Source organism: Calonectris borealis, chromosome 1 (assembly GCF_964195595.1).
Source record: "Calonectris borealis chromosome 1, bCalBor7.hap1.2, whole genome shotgun sequence".
Lineage (NCBI taxonomy): Eukaryota > Metazoa > Chordata > Aves > Procellariiformes > Procellariidae > Calonectris > Calonectris borealis.
In genome coordinates, this window is record NC_134312.1 from 29265552 (window position 1) to 29284165 (window position 18614).

At 37.3% G+C, this 18614-nt stretch overlaps 1 long non-coding RNA gene across 1 annotated transcript; it reads left to right on the forward strand.

Annotated features, from left to right (window-relative positions):
• Positions 1-147: 147 nt before the first annotated feature.
• On the forward strand, positions 148-16029 carry LOC142080999 (uncharacterized). Its single transcript, XR_012673194.1, has 4 exons — positions 148-232; positions 6857-6947; positions 7286-7491; positions 10496-16029. It is a non-coding gene; the product is annotated as an uncharacterized LOC142080999 (long non-coding RNA).
• The last annotated feature ends 2585 nt before the right edge of the window (positions 16030-18614 follow it).

Sequence of the window (18614 nt, forward strand, 5' to 3'; positions counted from 1 at the left end):
TGTAACATGAACTATATAGAGACTTAGTAAATTTAGAATAACTTAATGAATTTACCTGAACCACTTAGTCATAATAATCCTAGAAGCTGGATTCATAGCAAGCAAAAAAAAACTAAGCCAAATATTTCTGTTGCTTTTCCGGTTAACAAGGCTCCTTTTGCTTCTGCAACCTGAGCAGCATCTGGATCTGGCATTATTCTACGTTAGTATTTTATGCACATTCCTTACAATTGTGAGTATTCATGAAATTTACATTACCTTTTCTCAGCAGTATCAAACTAATTGCCGATATCAAATGACGTCTGCAAAAATACCATATCTAGAATTCCACAAAAATAAACATATTTCCATATGAAAAGAATAGCTAGTCAATCCTTCCTAAAAATATTAAAATGAAAAATACTAAAACAAGCATATTTTACAAATAGCATAAATAACGCAGTGGAACAGAAGACTGTATGTTATATTGCTGTGTGAGATCATGGTATCACATCCAGAGATCTATAAAAAATTAGTTAATTTTGTGCATCTTCAATATGAGTTCATAATACACAGTACAGTTGCTCCTTTTGAGCTGCCAGAGAGTACACTATGAATGAGTATTAAAAATATTGTGCATTCTGTGTTATACTTTCATAATATAGAATGTTCTTACTTACATATTGTGTATTATTCCTAATACATATTCACAGCATATATTGTAACAGCTCCTTTGGAACCACTAACATGTTTGCTGTGAATGTGTATTAACAACAGAATGCATTTGCATATTATGAGTCCATAATACTGAATGCACAATCAAGTCTTTGATGTCATTGCTATACATACAAGCAGAAGTTTCATGCTTCTCACTCACAACTGTGCCATCTTGCACAGTCATTTCTCACCCATATCTTTACAACTCACAAAGAAAAAAAAAACAGTACTGCAAAAATTTTATGAATTATAGTTTTCTTGAAGTAAAATATTTCATGAGGTCTTTTTTTCCTCTCTTTGTTCTAACCCATAATCAATATTTTCTTTAATCACCTGAATATATCTTCTTGGTTTTTCATTTTGGCATCCATGTAAATGACTAGACTAAAGTCTTAGCAACAAATGCTCATTTGGATATTATATGTAAAATACAGGTCATGGGAAAAACAAACATAAAAATAAAACTCAGTCAGTTCTACTGGTATTTTTAACTATCGTGATTTTGTTTGTATATTTGCCTAAAATAATGGGGTTTTTTGCCAGCCAGGACCATACAAATCTCTAGACTGGACAGAACTAAAATTACAAAATAACATTACAAAAGAACATTACAAAATCACATGATTACAAAACTTCATTTGGATCAAAAAGTTATTGCTTTTCTACATTGACAGATGAGCATCCTGGCAAGCCATGCAAGTAAAGATGGAAAAAGGCACCCTTACTTGTCTAAAATAAGGAGTTAAAGAAAAATAGTCTTCTGCCTCAGTTTCTTGCTTAGCTAAATTACAGTAATGCAACTCTTGGGTCCAGGTCTGATATAATTCTGTGTCTATGCTCAGAGGATGGGTATTTTCCCCAGGCAGCAAAAGAAAAGCTAAGGACAACTTGGCTTTTGCCCAAGTTCCCTTCCTCATCGTTTAGACTTGCTGGAATAGCTAGAAAGACACAAGAGGAAATTATCTTATCTATACTATTTCATGGACTGCATAGTGATCATACTGACTATTAGTTTTAAAATACTTTCAGTTGTATTGTTTTAATTAGCAGTACTGAAAGGTATTTTATAGTTCTGATATCGCCACAGAGACATTAACTCCAAAAAGTATACAGACAAGTATTCTGGCAATTAATAGCAAGTATAATCTACCAACCATACAAGAACCAAATATTTATGGATTAATATGATAATACCTCAGCTAAAATATTAATAAAATCAGAAAACACAAGTTAGATTCAAAGGGTCCCCCATATAGCTGGTACTTTTGGATCACATATATGGGGATGCAGTCCTGCCCACTGAATGGTGGACACGATTATATTCCCCATTAAGGTGTGTAATACCTGCCACATATCAGAGAGAGAGAGAGTGTGTGTATGTGGCCATAAAATCCCTGGAATGTTAGTGTTTTCCCTTTAAAAGAAATGATTACATTTTAGTTTAGAGAGGAAACCTATTACACTGTACAAATTCCTTCATTTCTCTTTGCCTTTTTCTGCGGTTTATTTCAAACATTTCAAAGTATTAATGAAAATGCTGTAAAAGTCATAATGTTAAAGTATAATTTCATTTAACATTGTTTTACATTATAAGAGCTATAAACAGGCTCCTGTAAACTTATACAAGCAGTTATTTTGACGTCTGAGCTGTTTTTTTTCTTTTATGATTGTAAATAAAGTAAGATAGTTTGTACTCAATTATTTTATAATTCTAACACACTAGCTGCTCTCTCTCAGAGATTGTTTCAAGATATAAATGCCAGCAGTCTGTAAGTTACCTTGATCATCAATGATCAACAAAACCAAGTTAAATACTTTTCTGTGGTTTTCCAAAGTGAGCTTTACATCTTCTCAACAAATTATTTGGATTTTCAGTTTATTATAATAAAAGTAAAGTTCTGATAACCATGATCTACAGCCAAGTAAAATTTAAGCAATTGTGGCATGGGAGCTTTCACTGTAGAATCTCTGGTGTTCCAGTCCTGGTTCTCTGACCAGTTCCCTGATTTTTGCCCAATTTTGCTATATTAGTAAAATAATTTTTTTCAATGTAATAGTGGTAAACCAATCCTGAGCTTGATCCAATACTCTTCAGAGTCTAGTTAAACTTTCAAGTACACTTTTATTGTGGGCTTCAAGAAGATTTGACACCTGGTTTTTAGGGTAAAAGGTATACTTTTAATTACTTTACACCATAAATATAATTAAGGAGTAAATCAAGGGAGTAGCACAAATGCTACTGCCATTTTTTCTCAGGCATTTGTCACTTGCAGCGGGGACGTGCGATGTTCCAGCCCGCTCCATTTTTCCCCACCTCAGCATCAGTCTGTTCTGGGGCTGGGAATGGGAGCAGTCCTCCTATGGTCACCCCGCACTCTCAGCCCAAAACAATAAATACTTCTCACCAGAATTGTATCTTGCCTTCTCATATTACCCTTTGTGGGTCATTCTGAAAAAGAATCATGTAAAATTTAGGAAAGGGTTACTGAAGTGCTCTCTCAAAACACCATAGCATCACCAAGGTCTTATTTTCTTGGGGAAAAAAATACAATTTACATCTGGAAATTTATGTGAAGGAGCACTCAAGGCCTATATTCAATAAGTATCTCCTTCTGCCTGCCATTGTAATGGGATCAAATTTGCTAAGAATTAAAGAAGAACACCTGAAATAATCTGTGAGCATGTGAAAATTATGCAGGTCATGCTGTAAAAGCTTGGTGCCATATATGAAGAATTAGTACAAAAACCCTAAATCTTCAGAAACATCTAAGTTATCAGCCATTGAATTTTCTTTTTATAAAACTGTAGCTGGAAAAGACAAAACATGAGGGTAAGCAGAAACACAAAGGTATGCTATTTTTTCCTTTATAATACAAAAAAAGAACTCTCTCTTATGACATCCACAGCTTCTAATGTCTTGTCACACTTAAATTCTTCTCCTTTATGAGATTTGTTATGGAATGAGAAGTGGTGAATAGCACCAACAAGCTCCTGTGACAAAGGAGACAGTATAATACTTTTTAAAATAAAGCAGAAGATATTTGATCTCATTTTCTCAACATAAATGAGTGAACTTGGGAACAATGGAGTGACTTTGGCCTCACATTGCTGCAAACGACATCAGAATCTTGACCCATGGATATGGCAATCTGTAAAATATTACATTAATTTGCTCTGCAGTTTGCAGAGAAATACACAACTTGGGAATTTGGTAAAATAAAGTGAAGGTTTTAGAAATACACAACAGATTTCTGTACATATACATTAGTGTTTGTCTAAGTATCTGTCTAGACACCCATAGTTAACAACACTCACAATGTGCATGCGTAAAGGATATGCTACAGTAGACCATGAGATTATACATTTATCCTCATTTGTGAAGGTGGATGCCTAGAACTCATGAATGGAAAAAGATATACTATAAAGTATTTAATCCTAATCAATATTTATTAAAGGAGACAAAGTAACAGTAAGGCAAACCTACAGTACTTTAGAAAAAAAGCAGCAAGCTGGATTTCTTATCTTGCAATAGTTAATGAAGTTCTATGATTTATTTTAACCCTGAAGTGGGTTTTAAAAAACCCTAATTATATTAATGTACTAAAAGAAATACAATTGTCAGTTAGTTTCATTAAGCATGACAGGTGACAGTTCCAAAGATAAATACTGGAACTTGTGAAAATTGCAAGTTCAGGTTGAAGTGACAATAATATGGTAGCAATGGGATGGAATTGTGCTTCTCACTGCATTAATCAATACTACAATTTATTTTTTAATGTATGAAGAATGTTTAATTTCATTAATTTATGACTAGGTTCTTTCTACTTAAGTCTTCCTTTTGGTCTTTGGATTTGGGTTTCATTTTAAAACATTCTGGCTATTTATAAAACCACAGGCAATCTCATAAAATATCACTGTTGGGAAAGAATCAGTTTTCTGCATGCCATGTGCAATTTGGGAGGTTGATAATATAACTAAATCAATTAAAGGGGACGTGGCTCTGTTAAGACTGGAAAAGTTGTACTGTTGTCACCTGTGCTATACTCTGTGCAAAATTAAGATTTAAATTTGTTCAGTTTATGATAGCTCACTTACCTTTGCAAACCACAGGCTACACCTGCAGTCCTCTAGCAAAACCTAGCTTTTTTGTTTCCAGTTGTGAATACATACACTGCTGTACCAAGTCGGTGTTATATTTAGATTAGCACAGCCTGTATCATAGTGTCACAGATCTGAAGCTCTTGAAATGGGACTGAGAGGATCCCACCATAAAATATTTTCATTACAACTTTTACGATTCAAAACACAAACTCACACACACACTCCTTGCTGCCGTATGCGGACGGGGTTTGCTTATGTTGTACTTTGTGATAGCCCACATAGTTGAGTTTTAGTACTTTGGGATAAGCAAGCAATTAAAAACTTTAATTTCTAATACATACAGTTAATGAGCCATGGTAAGGTGTGTGTACAGTAGATGTTTATGGACAGCTATCGGCAAGAATGCTTCCAGCACCTAGAATAAGCACGTATTTGGGCTATTTTCTTTAAGTATGGTTAAATAACATATATACAGTAATTGATATGTAAATCTAAACTACAAAAATGGCAATAATGAAACCATTTAAGCAATCTCCTTCACCGTACTATAAAATCAATACGTGAAGGGTTTCTGGAGCAAACTTTTAGTTCTGGTTCGGGATACAAAACCCTTTCCAAGTGAAAATACAGGCAGTACCGAGTATCAGACAGTACTGAAAACTACCCCCGTCAACATGTCTAAGCGTGTCTTTGACCCCATTAGGGCCAAGAAAGTATTTAAACATTTTCATGTTGAATGTAAATAAATACATTATGTCAAGTGTAAATGACCATGAACCTGTTGGTCGCTTCCTTTGCTAATATCACGTATTTCTGCTCTCTGCATGTTGTATAAGCTTTAAGTTATGGACTTGCAACTTATATTGCTCTTTACATCTCCTGTACATCTGGCTCATTATTCTCATGACCTACCAAAATTCACATATAAATGGGTAATGTCTCTTAAACTTATTAATCCAGTTTGATTAAGAGACAATGTTCATAGTGGAGGAGTATATGAGGCAATTTATGGCTTTTGAGGGTGATTAAATGCTGAAGTGGAGCCGAGGCATTTGATAATCAGAAGAGCTATTTATTGCTGGAATATTCCAGCCACATGAACGTTTTTCCCATCAGCCAGTAAGAGAAGCACATTTGACAAACAACATTAAGAAGTCAGATTTTTCTACGTAAATGAAGGTTTGAGATTCTATAATGTAACTGCAGTTGAGAACCCCCACTCATGTCCCATGAAGGGCAGGTATAGGTAAAGCGTATATAGAATTCAGAAGGAATATGTTCCTCTCCCTAAGAGTAGGGCTAAGGACAAATAATTGCGTGAGGGAGTTACCTGTGTAGAAACTGAGGGCTGAGACTGAAGTGTGAACATACGTGATTTGAGTTAGGATTTATGACTCATTTTCATGTTGCTACTGTAAATGAGTAACAATTATCATCTGCCAAAGTGGCCTGTTAGCACATGTTTTAAACAAGTCCAAAGCGGCTGCAATTCTCCAATCTCATGGGAACCAGCCTGTTTCATTTATACCTCCAAAAATATAAATGAAGTAAGGAATGACGCCTTAGGAATAGGCCACTACAGAATTAGGAGAAGGGAGGCTCTGGTGGAAAACACTCATAAGAGCTTGGAAAGGAAGTTGGAGTTGAGGATTTGGGGGATTTTTTTAATTTTTGCTTTTAATTTATGCCATGACTCACAAGTAAAAGGCCAATGCAGGGATACTACTCCATATTTATTCAGACAGTGAATACCGAGAGACTCGAATCATTCGCAGAACACATGCAGTAGTCTGCTATACACAAAATAGCAATGTTTGTTTATTTTATTTTTTTACAAAGAAAGTGCCACTAATACTCATGTAAAAACAAGGTAATATCTTTTGCAGCTGAACTACTAAACCCAAGAACGTTAGCTGTAATCTGGTGACTTCCAGAGCTGGGGCAACTGATCTGTACATGCCCAGTGACATTTCTGATCATCATTCTGCTTCGTCCTATTCCTCTGAACTCATATGCGTCAGTCTAAAGCGGTATAAAATTCAACCCTCTTTTCATTTAGTGGAAATGAAGAAGAAAAGTGGAAGGAAGATGCTGGAGAGCCGGGCAGGCAGGTTTGGAGAGTCTGTCCAAGTAGACTACCCAGAAAGAAGGTAACACTGCTTGCAGAGGCAAGCTGGCACTTCCTTAACTGTTAGCCAGAAAAGAAACATAGACTGTGTGTCCTTCTCATGGACCATTATGGAGAAAAAGAATTTGCCCCAACAGTTTTCTGTCTTCAGTTTTCTGACTTTCTCACTTCATATCCACTAGCAATGATTCACAGAGATAAAAGGGAGGAAATCCAAATTTCTGAACGTACCCAATAGTCTTTTTTAACAGCATCCTAGCAAGGACTGGAGATAGACTATTACTGCACCGTAAAATACGTGAGTACTTTTATTTACAGTTGCTAGATGTCGAATTTCAATGTCTAGTTTCTTCTCCCTAGGTAATTTCAGAAGGAGGTGGGAAGACAGAGGAACGCAGCATTGCAGGGGGGCACTGACTTTCACTCCCCTTTGCTCACGGATGCTCTATAGCTCCCATTACACACATGGTCTTACGCGGTGAGGGGGCAGAACCGAGGAGCTGCCATGTTGAGTCACTCCAGAGACTCTCCCAGAGCAGTCTGTCTCAGAGAGCAGGCAACACCAGGTATTTCAGGGATAAGTGCAAGAAGTCAGTGATAAACGTGTGGAATAATTCCTGCACTCTACACACAATGAGATCTTATACTAATTTGCAAAGAGCTGCTTTTTCTTTACCTCAGACATCAGACTTTGTCCATACAAGAGACCATCCCTATGCATAAATGGTTTATACAGTTCAATCATTTCATTCTGTTCTTCACAAAGAAATGTATAAAATCTCACTCTAATGTGATGAGGGATTCCATTTTTTCTCTAAAAATCGCTCAAGCTTCAAACTGAATACAGTCTCAGTGCACCTAAATTCTGAATCCCAGCTACGTTTCTTCAAACACATTTCTTCTGCATCTGCTATTGCCTTTTTTTTTTTAATGCAGGAAACCTCAACTCTCTTCTAAAATCTACCACAAACTTTCACTGTATCTACAAGCAAAACACTTAATCTTTGCATGTCTTCTTTTTATTATCTATGAAATAAGGATGGCAGTATTTGCTTCCCAGGGAGGTTATATTTGCCTGAGATCCTGGGACAGCAGGTTCCAATGAATTCCAAGCAGTAATTATTTGTCAAAAATCTCAAGACAAGAATTTGGGAAATCAGCAAAAACACCTGTCAATCATCTTCCACAGGACCATGTCAGGAGCTCTATCAGGAGGCACCATTACCAGATTTTCAGTCTTGCCCAACTATCAGTGTTCAAGTTTGGCCTAGCTCACCTGCGGTATTATTGACAGAGTCGACTTTACCCGCTTTCGCTTTCCTCAGGCCGTCAGAACGGATGTGATGACAAAATAAGAGCTACCACCGAGATAGCAGGGTAGTTATCTCTGAAAGCGTGCTGGGCCACGGTTTCGGAACAATCCCACAACACTATTTAGAAGTTGACTGGCTTCTTGTTAAGGACATAACAAATCAGTTTGTTCATTCTTGGGATGATAATGCCATTTTACTGAAGTACAACTGAGTTCCTTTTACATTTTCTGTGTGCAGCAAAAAACCCCATAACAATACTGTTGAGCCTTCTGAAATGAATACCTCTTGAAGCAATAAATCTGTTAAAAGAAAAAATGGTTTCTGGGCACCAGGGCTAGGTGTTTAAGGATTTGAACTTTCTTAATGCCTAAAACCTGGGAAAAAAGTCCAGAAAGGACACCCAATTAGAAAGATATTGACTCACCCTGACAAAGAGGGGGGGGAGGGAGAAAGGGAGGAAGGAGGGAAGAGATCAAGGCTCACAACAAAAGACCTATTCATTTATAACAGCTTGGCTGTGGAACCATTCCAGCATGCTTAAAAATACTTTATCCATTAGTTGGGAACTATTTTCTAAATGACAACTTGCTGCCCACATCTGACCACAACCAGCTCCCTTTTCACATTGAACGTAGCGAGGTTCACGTTGTCAAAAGCAGCTTGCCACCTCTTCTGGATGTTGTAGGGGGGTAAGGCAGAGGTAGGCAGAGGTGCCCTGTGCGAAGCAAAAATCCCTGACCTCCAGCATATAGAGAGGGGAAGTACAATGCCTTTCAGTTCCTCCCAGGCTATTTTAAGAAAAGAGGACAAAGGAATACAACATTTAACTAGACTTCTTCTCTCACAAAAAACAGGAAGAGCATTTTAGGTTAATCAAGTTATTAAAAATAAGATCTGTATATGAGCTCAATGATAGTCCTTTGCAATTTTATATGAGGCTGCTTTATGTTAAGCTCTGATTACGCACCCGAATAAAATCACCAATGTTCCTAGGTATTAGCCAACAGATAAACATTTTTAATTACAAATACTATATACTTGTTGAACAGCAGGATTTTTTTAATCAAATGATTCTCTCCTAGGAACACTTTCTCCTCAGTTATAAAGTGGTATAGCTGGAACTATTAATATTTTATGCTAGGGACTGTGGTTACAACTTCATATAAAAGCTTTTCTTTATCTGAAATGTGACTGTTGGTGTAAAGTCGGCATTTCTACCTTCTCCCAGTATTTTGTTGCATATGCTTTCAGAGCTTAGTTTGAGGAAAATGAATGTCTGGTTTAATGTGTGTTTATTTCTCTTGACACATACTTTGCATCCTTATGTTAGTTTGCATTGAGACTCTGGAGGAGATGCTGGGAGAATATTGTGCAGTTGATCTTCTCATCAAAGTATCAGCTTTTCTAAACGTGTCAGTCAGTTACAGCAAAAAGTACTCTATATTACAATATATGTTATCTGATTCACCTTCTTACAGGGATCATCTTTGTAACCTTTTCTCATGTGGATATTCTTAATAACACCAGCCCTGTGTAAATGCAAAAAGACTGCATCTGTATCTACAGCATTTGTTTAAAGTAAAAATGCAGTGAACAAATGGTGAAGTTCTTAAAACAAAGTATTCAATAATTTATATTTGGGATTTAGATTTTAGATATAGAGTCACAGGGTTCGAAAGAATTCCTTGCTTTCTTTTCTTGGTTTAGTTGATTACTTTCAAGCCAAGTGATGAAATTGGGCATTGTAAATAAATATTCATATGTGTCCAGTTGTGCAGAAACATGGTTGTATTGTACAGAATGCAATGAATGCACAATAGCTGCCTTTTTAGCTTCCTGAGACATGATAGCTCTTAACCTAGGTTTGCAGGTACCTTGAAATATTTATGAATAATACAATACAGATTCTAAAATATAATGTCCTTTTATGATTACTGGCACATTATAACCCAGCTCTGCAAAAGGCCTATGAAAAATGGAAGGGCAAGATCAAACATTTGTTTACATCTCACCTCCGACAAAATATAATTTTACTTTGGCTGACCTTTAAGTAGATGTAACAATTACGTAATGAAGTAAACCACAAGCCAAATAGAGAAAGAGGTCACACAATCCAAAATGTACGAAAACCAAAATCTAGTTATAATTTTATCATGAGAAATGCTATCTAAATTTTATGTGCAATGCTGGGCTTGTAAATGTTTCTAATTTAATGGGGAAATGTATCCAGATTTTAATAGCTCATTTCATTTTCTAGGCTACATCAAAGAGTGAGATGACCTCAACGCAATACCAGGAATGAAAAGAATTCCTGAATCCTGAGCCCAGCCGCAGGGTAATTTCAGAAGCCTTCCTGTCACTGCCTGGCTCCTGTCTTCTGACAAGTCGGGATTTTTTTATTTAATGGCAACATTTACCTACTGCGTAGGAACACTGTGAAGATTAATTCACTCGCATGCCATGTGAAATATGAAATGTGCTGGGAAACAGATCTCAGTTGTGGAAGTGGAAAGGGCAGTTGCGGTGCGCTCGCACACTGTCCAGGAGAAAGTGCCTGGTTGGCTCTCTTGACTTTGCTCTGTCACTCCCTCCTCAGAGAACTCATTAGGGCAGAAAGGAAGGGGTCTCAGGGACTGGCTCCTCTTTCCAATCCACAGTGAAAAATGCTCTGTGGCCCTCAGCCCAAGCCTGTGCAGTCTGCTTCCATGTCCTTGGAACATGGACAGGTGTTGAGCCTTGCATAAACTTCTCTCTCATTCACGCCTGGGCTTCTCTGACAAAAGTGCTTTTAGCTGAGGTTGGAGATTAACATATGTACAGAATTGCTAATGAGACAAATTTGACCCTCAAGCAAAACAGAGGATGATCAGCTTGGCTACATAGGTGTAACCCATATAGCATGTTCCACTTGATTATTGAATTCTAATTTGTGGGGCTAGTGGAGTCCTTAAAACAAAGAAAGGCTTAGAAATCCCTGCATCCTCAAATGTGAGCAGTCTTAAGCAAGAACTTAGCACAACAAAAGGTAATTATTAATAGCAATATAATATTTTTACAATGAACACCTCAGAAACACAAAGTCACTATTCTTCGTGGCTACAGTAGCAGTGTCCTGTGCTCCATTGCATGTTTTAATTACTTAAATAAACTTGTCTAGAAAGAAAACTGTACCGAATACAACAAGAAACAGAGCTATGCACTTGTTAATTCTGTTTATAGGGATATATAAGAAAAGGAATGTTTGTTTAATGAAATATAAAAAATAAGTAGACAACATAATAGACCACTCATCTCTGTACCAGGTAAGACCAAGTTCAAAGTAGCTCATTATCTTGTCTCTGACATTAGCCAGCACAAATGCCTATGCAAGAACAATTATATTTCCTGAGTCTACTCTTCCAGGCCACACATATTTGCAGTTCAGAACTAGCTGAACTAGATAATTCTTCTTATTCAATAGCCTTTTTGGGTAGTTCATGCATTTTTTTTCCGATTCTTTTTCAAGCCTCTATCAACTTTTAACACCACAAATGTCCTGTAGTAACTTAATTACATGAAGAGGGGTTGTTTTTTGTTTTGAACTTGCCATATTTTAAGTTCATCTGACAGCTCCCTTTTCTCTCTGCACAATCATTCCCTTTTTAACTCCTCTATAACCTTGATGATTTTATAAAATGCTGTTACATCCCTCTTCACTTGTCTTTTTTGCTAGCCTGAAGAGTCTTAAGATGTTTAATTAAAAATCGTGCTGAAACTGTTTCATACTTTTGATCATCCTTGTAACCTTCTCTGTATCCTTCTGACTTGGGGAGGAAGGGGAGAAAAGTGAACCAGAAGTATATACAGTGTTCGAGATGAGGGCACACTGTGGAGTTGCATAGAGGCGAAATGATATTTTCTGTTTTGAGCTGACGTTTTCATAGAACTGTTTCTCTACACTTATCCACTATTTATAAGTTGAAGATCTCATTCCTGAGTGACAGGTTGTGTATGTTAAGTTAGATTTATATATAATTAAAGCTGAGGTTATTTTTCCCCATGGACATACTTAACATTTATTTACATTTCATTTAACTTGCTTTTTTATTACCAAGTATTCTGTTCTACAACTCTTCTCAGTTGGTCATCATTCTTCTTGTCCTGAATAACTTTGTAATACCAGCAAACTTTATCATCTCACTTTTCACCCACCCATTTTCTACTGTGTTGAAGAGCACAGGTCTAGCACACACTTTTGTAGGTCTCTGCTACAAGTCTCCCTCAACTGAGAAAATTGACTATATAAACTTATTTTTCCTCTACATTTTGAGCAGTTATTCATCCATTCAAAAACATTCCCTCTTACTCAATGGCAGTGTAGTCTGTTTTACAGGTCCTTGACAAGGAACATTGTAAAAAGCCTTTTGGAATTGCAAGATGACTTTGCTTTACAAAAGCCACAGAGCTTCTCCTCACACAATATATTATATTTATTCACATCTACTAATTCTATTCTTCTATTCTGTTTGTATTTGCCCAGTTCAAATGGGAACAAGTAGTTTTCTTGATCTTCCTTGGAATTTTTTTTTTTTTAATCAGCATCACATATGCACCTTCCTTTCCTTATCAAAAGGTATCAAAGCAGTTTAAAGCAAAAAGTTACACACTGTAGTAAATAATCTGGCATCCTCATACCTAAATTACTCTCAAGTTCTTGATTTTGTACACGCTAAATTATCTTTTAATTTTGTAACTTCTTTCCATGAATTCTTTTGTTGAAACAGATGCTTTGATGTCAGAACCTGTTTTTCAAGGGCTTCTGACATGGGACCCAAGTTTCTCCACAGTTAACACAGATGCAGAAAAAATACTTGTAGTTTCAGCTTTATCTTCACTAAATCTTTTTTGCATACCTTGATTATCTAACATCTCTACAAACTCTTGTTTTCTTCTTGTAAGCTTCTTGTTCTTCACGTGTTTGGAAAAAAAGAAAATCTCGCTATATCTTTTGCAAGTTTTTCCTTAATTCATATTTTCCCCTTTTGGCTGTCCTTTCCAGTTTCTTCTTTAAGAAGTTTCTTCATTCTGATGTAGTTCACTTTTTCAAAATTAATGGGATTTTTGGCTTTGTTTTTCTGGCAATGATTTTGAAATTAAGTACGTTATGGCCACTCTAAGCTTTCCGTGTTGATTGCAAACCGAGATTAAAACATTAAAACCTGCTATAGCTCTGCTTGCAATGACATTTACATTAACACCTTTTATTTTAATGTAAGGGAAATGAAATGAACTCTTGATGTACCTAGAAAAGGGCATACACATAGTAAAGAAATGGTGGTAGATCGTGGTACAAGACTATTAGGATAGCACCCTGGAATTTAAAATTGTTCTTGATCATCTCAAAGATAGAGAATGACAGTAGCCAAAAACCAGCATCACCCAGTGCAACTGACCTTCACATCAGCTCCAGCCAGTGGCAGCTGGACAATGTCCTATGTGCATTGCTGAGCTGAGGATCACTGTCAGCACCAGTTCACAGGCCTAGGCAGAACAGATGATTGCTCCCACAGCAAGCACTGGGATATTGGCTCACATAATAACACATTTGTCTCTTTCCCAAAGCTTCACTGTTTTTGACACCCTTCTCTGATTTGTATTGTCTTGCCACAGTATACTCAGGCAGTCAGGTCATTGTGGTGGTGACAAGCAGTGACAGGCACAGCCCCTGTATAGAGCTGCTTGCTGAGGTGATGGATCATACATGATGCAGAAAAGATAGCTATTAAAAAGAAATAAAGGGCAGCATGTTAGGGATGCAGCCATTGTATTGGGCCTTCCATGAGCACCTGATGGCAGCTAACTTGCAGTCCAGATGTCAAGATGATCCTCCAACCTGGAACAGTCTGTATGTGGTCTCTGACCACCACAAATGGCACTGTGATTGACCCCCACAGATTAGACTCTGTGGAAAAGCCCAAAATACTAAACTGGATACAACAGGCAACACTAAATAGAAAGAGGAAATTGGGATCACACTGGCAAAAAAGACATTAAATGGGACAGAGATGGTGATGGATTTTTATACAGAATGGTTAAAGAAAAGTAAGAGATGCTGCAGGATGGTGAGTACCTATTCACCTAACAGGTAAGACAAAATTTGAACACAGAAGTTTGGATAATAGTGATAGCTTTCAATACTCACGGCTACAAAGTCACTCTGTATTTAGGAGGACGGCTGAAGAGCAGTTCAGAATTCAGTCAGTCATGGAGCGTGTTTAACATTTGGCTTCCAATTTGAAGGATCCCAGCCAGACCGGCAACAGTAGGCTCTCCACGACTTACCCTTGTGGCTGTTACCTGCAGCATTTATAGTCTTAATCAGCTGTTAATGCTTCCCCTGTAAGATTATAAAATAATTGCAAATAGCTCAGATCAGGACGTGTGAATGTCACTTAAAGCTCATTTCTCTTTCATATGCTATCCAGCATTCTCTGTAGGCAGCAGATGAGGGTCTACAGAAAAACAGGAGCCTAGAAACAAACAAAAATAACAAGCACTAATCAGAGTGTAATAATCTTTTGAGTTGCACTTATGTTAAAAGGTAATCACTGATATTCACACGGCACTGAATAAGTAGCATTTCATATGGACTTCATAGTTACAGAAAGAAAATAAAGAATCTTATTTCCTAAAGGACATCAGCAACAAAGCACGAAGAAAACACAGTTTTAAAGTTTTAGCACTGGCTTTCAGGAGAGCTGCGTTTTCTCAGTTACGGCATAAGATCCTGTGAGCTTAAGCAAATTTTGCATCAGTTCTGTGTTAACACTGTGCTTGAACACACCTTTTCAGTTGCGATATTGCAGCAGATGGGTGTCCACTAGGTCAGCAGTATTGAGACAAGCATGTCTGGACGTACTTGAAAACAGGTGCCTAGATAACTTAGCTGGTGGAAACTTCTCTTAAAAAGAGTGTAAGCACACCCTGATTAGATGGCAGATGAGGGAATGTTTTCATGACAAAGGGTCTCAAGAGATACCACCAATGTAAGGAGTTGGCATCCCTATGTACCCTGTTCCAGTGGCAGCTGGGACAAGCAGGGTTTGCCATACATAGGAGAGCTGCTGTTGCCACAGCCTCCATACGTGAGCATGCGAGCTGAGAGGGCTTTCACCACAGAGATGCAGTTAGACACCTTGATCTGTGGATTTAACCATATAGGCCTCCCATGTCTCACCTTTCATGTTTTTAAAATACAGTAATAATACCTACTTCACCAGTGTCTGCAAACATTCATTTCCAGCGTATAAGAGGTACTTTGAGATCCTTGAAGAAAGGGCGTTGTTGAGAAAGAATTACTTTTTTATTTCTGTATCAAATGCAGGAAAGATGGTATTCTTCTAAGCGCTATTAAGATTTCTTCACAAAATTGAGATGCCTGAATAAAATAAGAAATTAATAGCAGAAAACTCAACGCTAATTTCAAACATAGATGAACAGTATTTTTCACAACATAACTAATACAGAAAACAAATAAGATTTCAAACCTCTACTTTATTTTATGCCTTTTTATATGCATGTACACTAAAACAATATATATATACATTACACACATGCAAGGGCATAATACATGTGTCCTAGCCACTTGAAAGCTTTTTATCCGCTTGAAAAACAAAGTGTATCTGCAATATGATACTGAATGCATACATCTCTTACAGGTTTATTTCTTTGTTTGATTAAGATTAAAAAAATATGCTTTGGGGTCTAAAATATAACAATTATGAATATCTGAAAGGAAAAAAATAAGCAGTAAATTATTTATATATTTTTCATATTCCATCACATAATCTTTGCATTCATAAATATGGTAATAAAGAACTGTGGACTTTAAAATCAATGATATAGTAGCATGTGAAAAGTAGTACAGTAGTTTTTCATGATAATAACCTTAGTGATATGAGATTCTTTATATACACAAATATGATCTTTAAAATGGCCTCTATCAGCTTAAAAAATGGACAATATCATGAAACTTGTTAAAGCCAAGGTGAACCGTGGCACCATATCCAAATGCAGAAAAAGACAATCACATTTTTCGACATTTCTACAGCTGATGGCATTGAAATGTCAGCAAAGCTCAAAGCAAAAGTACACAATAAATTTGATATTACACCGCATGTTTGATTAAGCCCAAGGGTAAAATTGTAACCTGCAATTTTATTCTGAGTCAGTAGATTTCTGACACATTTTGATTTTTAACAAAGGGAAACTCAGGCTTCACAGAATTCAGCAGGACTGTCATGGTTTTATTCAGACTCTCCTAGAAATTGGTCTTTACAAGGCCAGTGGACACAAATACGTTAATAAATTTTATTATTGTAAAAAGTGTATTATTGTAAAAAGGAATTGTTTCAAATCGCAAGGCTGTGACTATACTCAAAACAGTTTATTAATTAATGACAAAAGTGTGTTGAGACAGTATCATTTTCATCAGAAAATACTGTCTGTTTTCTACTTCAGATTTTTAATACATTAAAAATAGTTCTATACATGTACCTGAAGTTGTTAGTTTTTAAAATGCAAGAGTGTTGTCTATAAAAACCTCAAGGAATTTCTGACCATACATAGTTATTTTTTAAAAATCCATTTATACTCATTATAAAGTATAGGATAATTCCAATAATAGTTAAAAAAACCAACTCTGCCTCACAATGAAGACACGGGGAAACTGTATCAGTTATTGTGACAGGTCTCAGAGAAGAAACGCTCGACTACAGATGAAAGAAATACAAATGGTGAAATCCGCTCTGGTTTATGACCACAGAGCATGGTAATTAACTGACACATATTCAAACACTTTTTAAGAAATAGCCTATTCAAAAGCCACGCATTGTTTTTGTTGTTTCCTAATTTTTATCACACTGCTGGATGGCTCAGAAGTGATGCTGTCAAAGCGGCAGTCAAGGACCGAAGTAATTGGAACTGCTGGGTGAAAAGACAAGCTCCATACAGGAATTTCCTGCCACTCCGGTGGCTGTGACAGAAAAGCCCTGAAAATGCTGGTAGAGATTTAGAATGATGAATAGCTGCTACGGTTAGTGAGAAATCTTGGAAGTTCAGTTTTGTTTTATTTGCTGAAATATTACCAAAGAAGGCTTGAAGCCTGTGACTTGTAAAATGTGACTCCAGAATGACCTCTGACAGTTGGGGTTGCTGTGGATGTTATGCTTCTATTTATCTGTGAGTATTGTCAGGTCCTTTGTCTCATTTCTCAAAATAAAAGCACAACCTTTGTCCCACTGTTTGTCATTATTTATACACTACAAGGTCAATTCCTTTATTTTGAGACCTCCTAATTTTCCTGACATTATTTGTTGGGGCTGTCTTTTCTACCGTTCTTGATAATTATCCCTGTATTCCATTCTCCAATCTTCAGAGATAAACTAACAAGGCTATGTCCACGTAATGGACTTCAAAGTAAATTGTTGCAACGTGGAACCTAATTACCCTGCTGCTCGATGGAATCTGTAACCCTGCTACAGGTACACGGGCTCCTGCTGCCTTGAAGCTCCCAAAGAAATAGGCTTGTGAGAATAACATCCACCGAAGGCAGGCAAATGACACAAAGTAGGAAATGCGACTAAGGATACTGTCCTGGTTTTGGCTGGGATGGAGTTGATTTTCTTCCTATTAACTGGTATAGTGCTGTGTTTTGAATGTAGTGTGAGAATAATGTTGATGACACACTGATGTTTTGGTTGTTGCTAGGTATTGTTTACGCTAGCCAAGGACTTCTCATCTTCCCATGCCCTGCCAGATGTGCAGGGGGCTGGGAGGGAGCGTGGCCAGGGCGGCTGGCCCAGCTGGCCAATAGGCTATCCCATACCATATGACATCATGCTCAGCATATAAGGCTGGGTGAAGAAGAAGGAGGGGGGGCGTTCGGAGTGATGGCGTTTGTCTTCCCAAGTAACCGTTACGCGTGATGGAGCCCTGCTTTCCTGGCGATGGCTGAACACCTGCCTGCCGATGGGAAGTGGTGAATGAATTCCTTGTTTTGCTTTGCTTGCATGCGCGGCTTTTGCTTTCCCTGTTAAACTGTCTTTAATCTCAACCCACGAGTTTTTCTCACTTTTACCCTTCTGATTCTCTCCCCCATCCCACCCGGCAGGGGTGGTGAGCGAGCGGCTGCATGGTATTTGGCTGCTGCCAGGTTAAACCACAACAGATATCTATCAGCACTCCCAGGCAGGGAGCCACCCATCTCCTGGCTGGACGCTGATTGACTCATTCCTCTGCTGAAGTTCTCACATATGAACTCTCTTCTGATTTTAGGCGCTTAGCACAGCGCTTTATTCCTACGACCACAGCATAGAGCTGGGAGTAGTAAGTTAGAG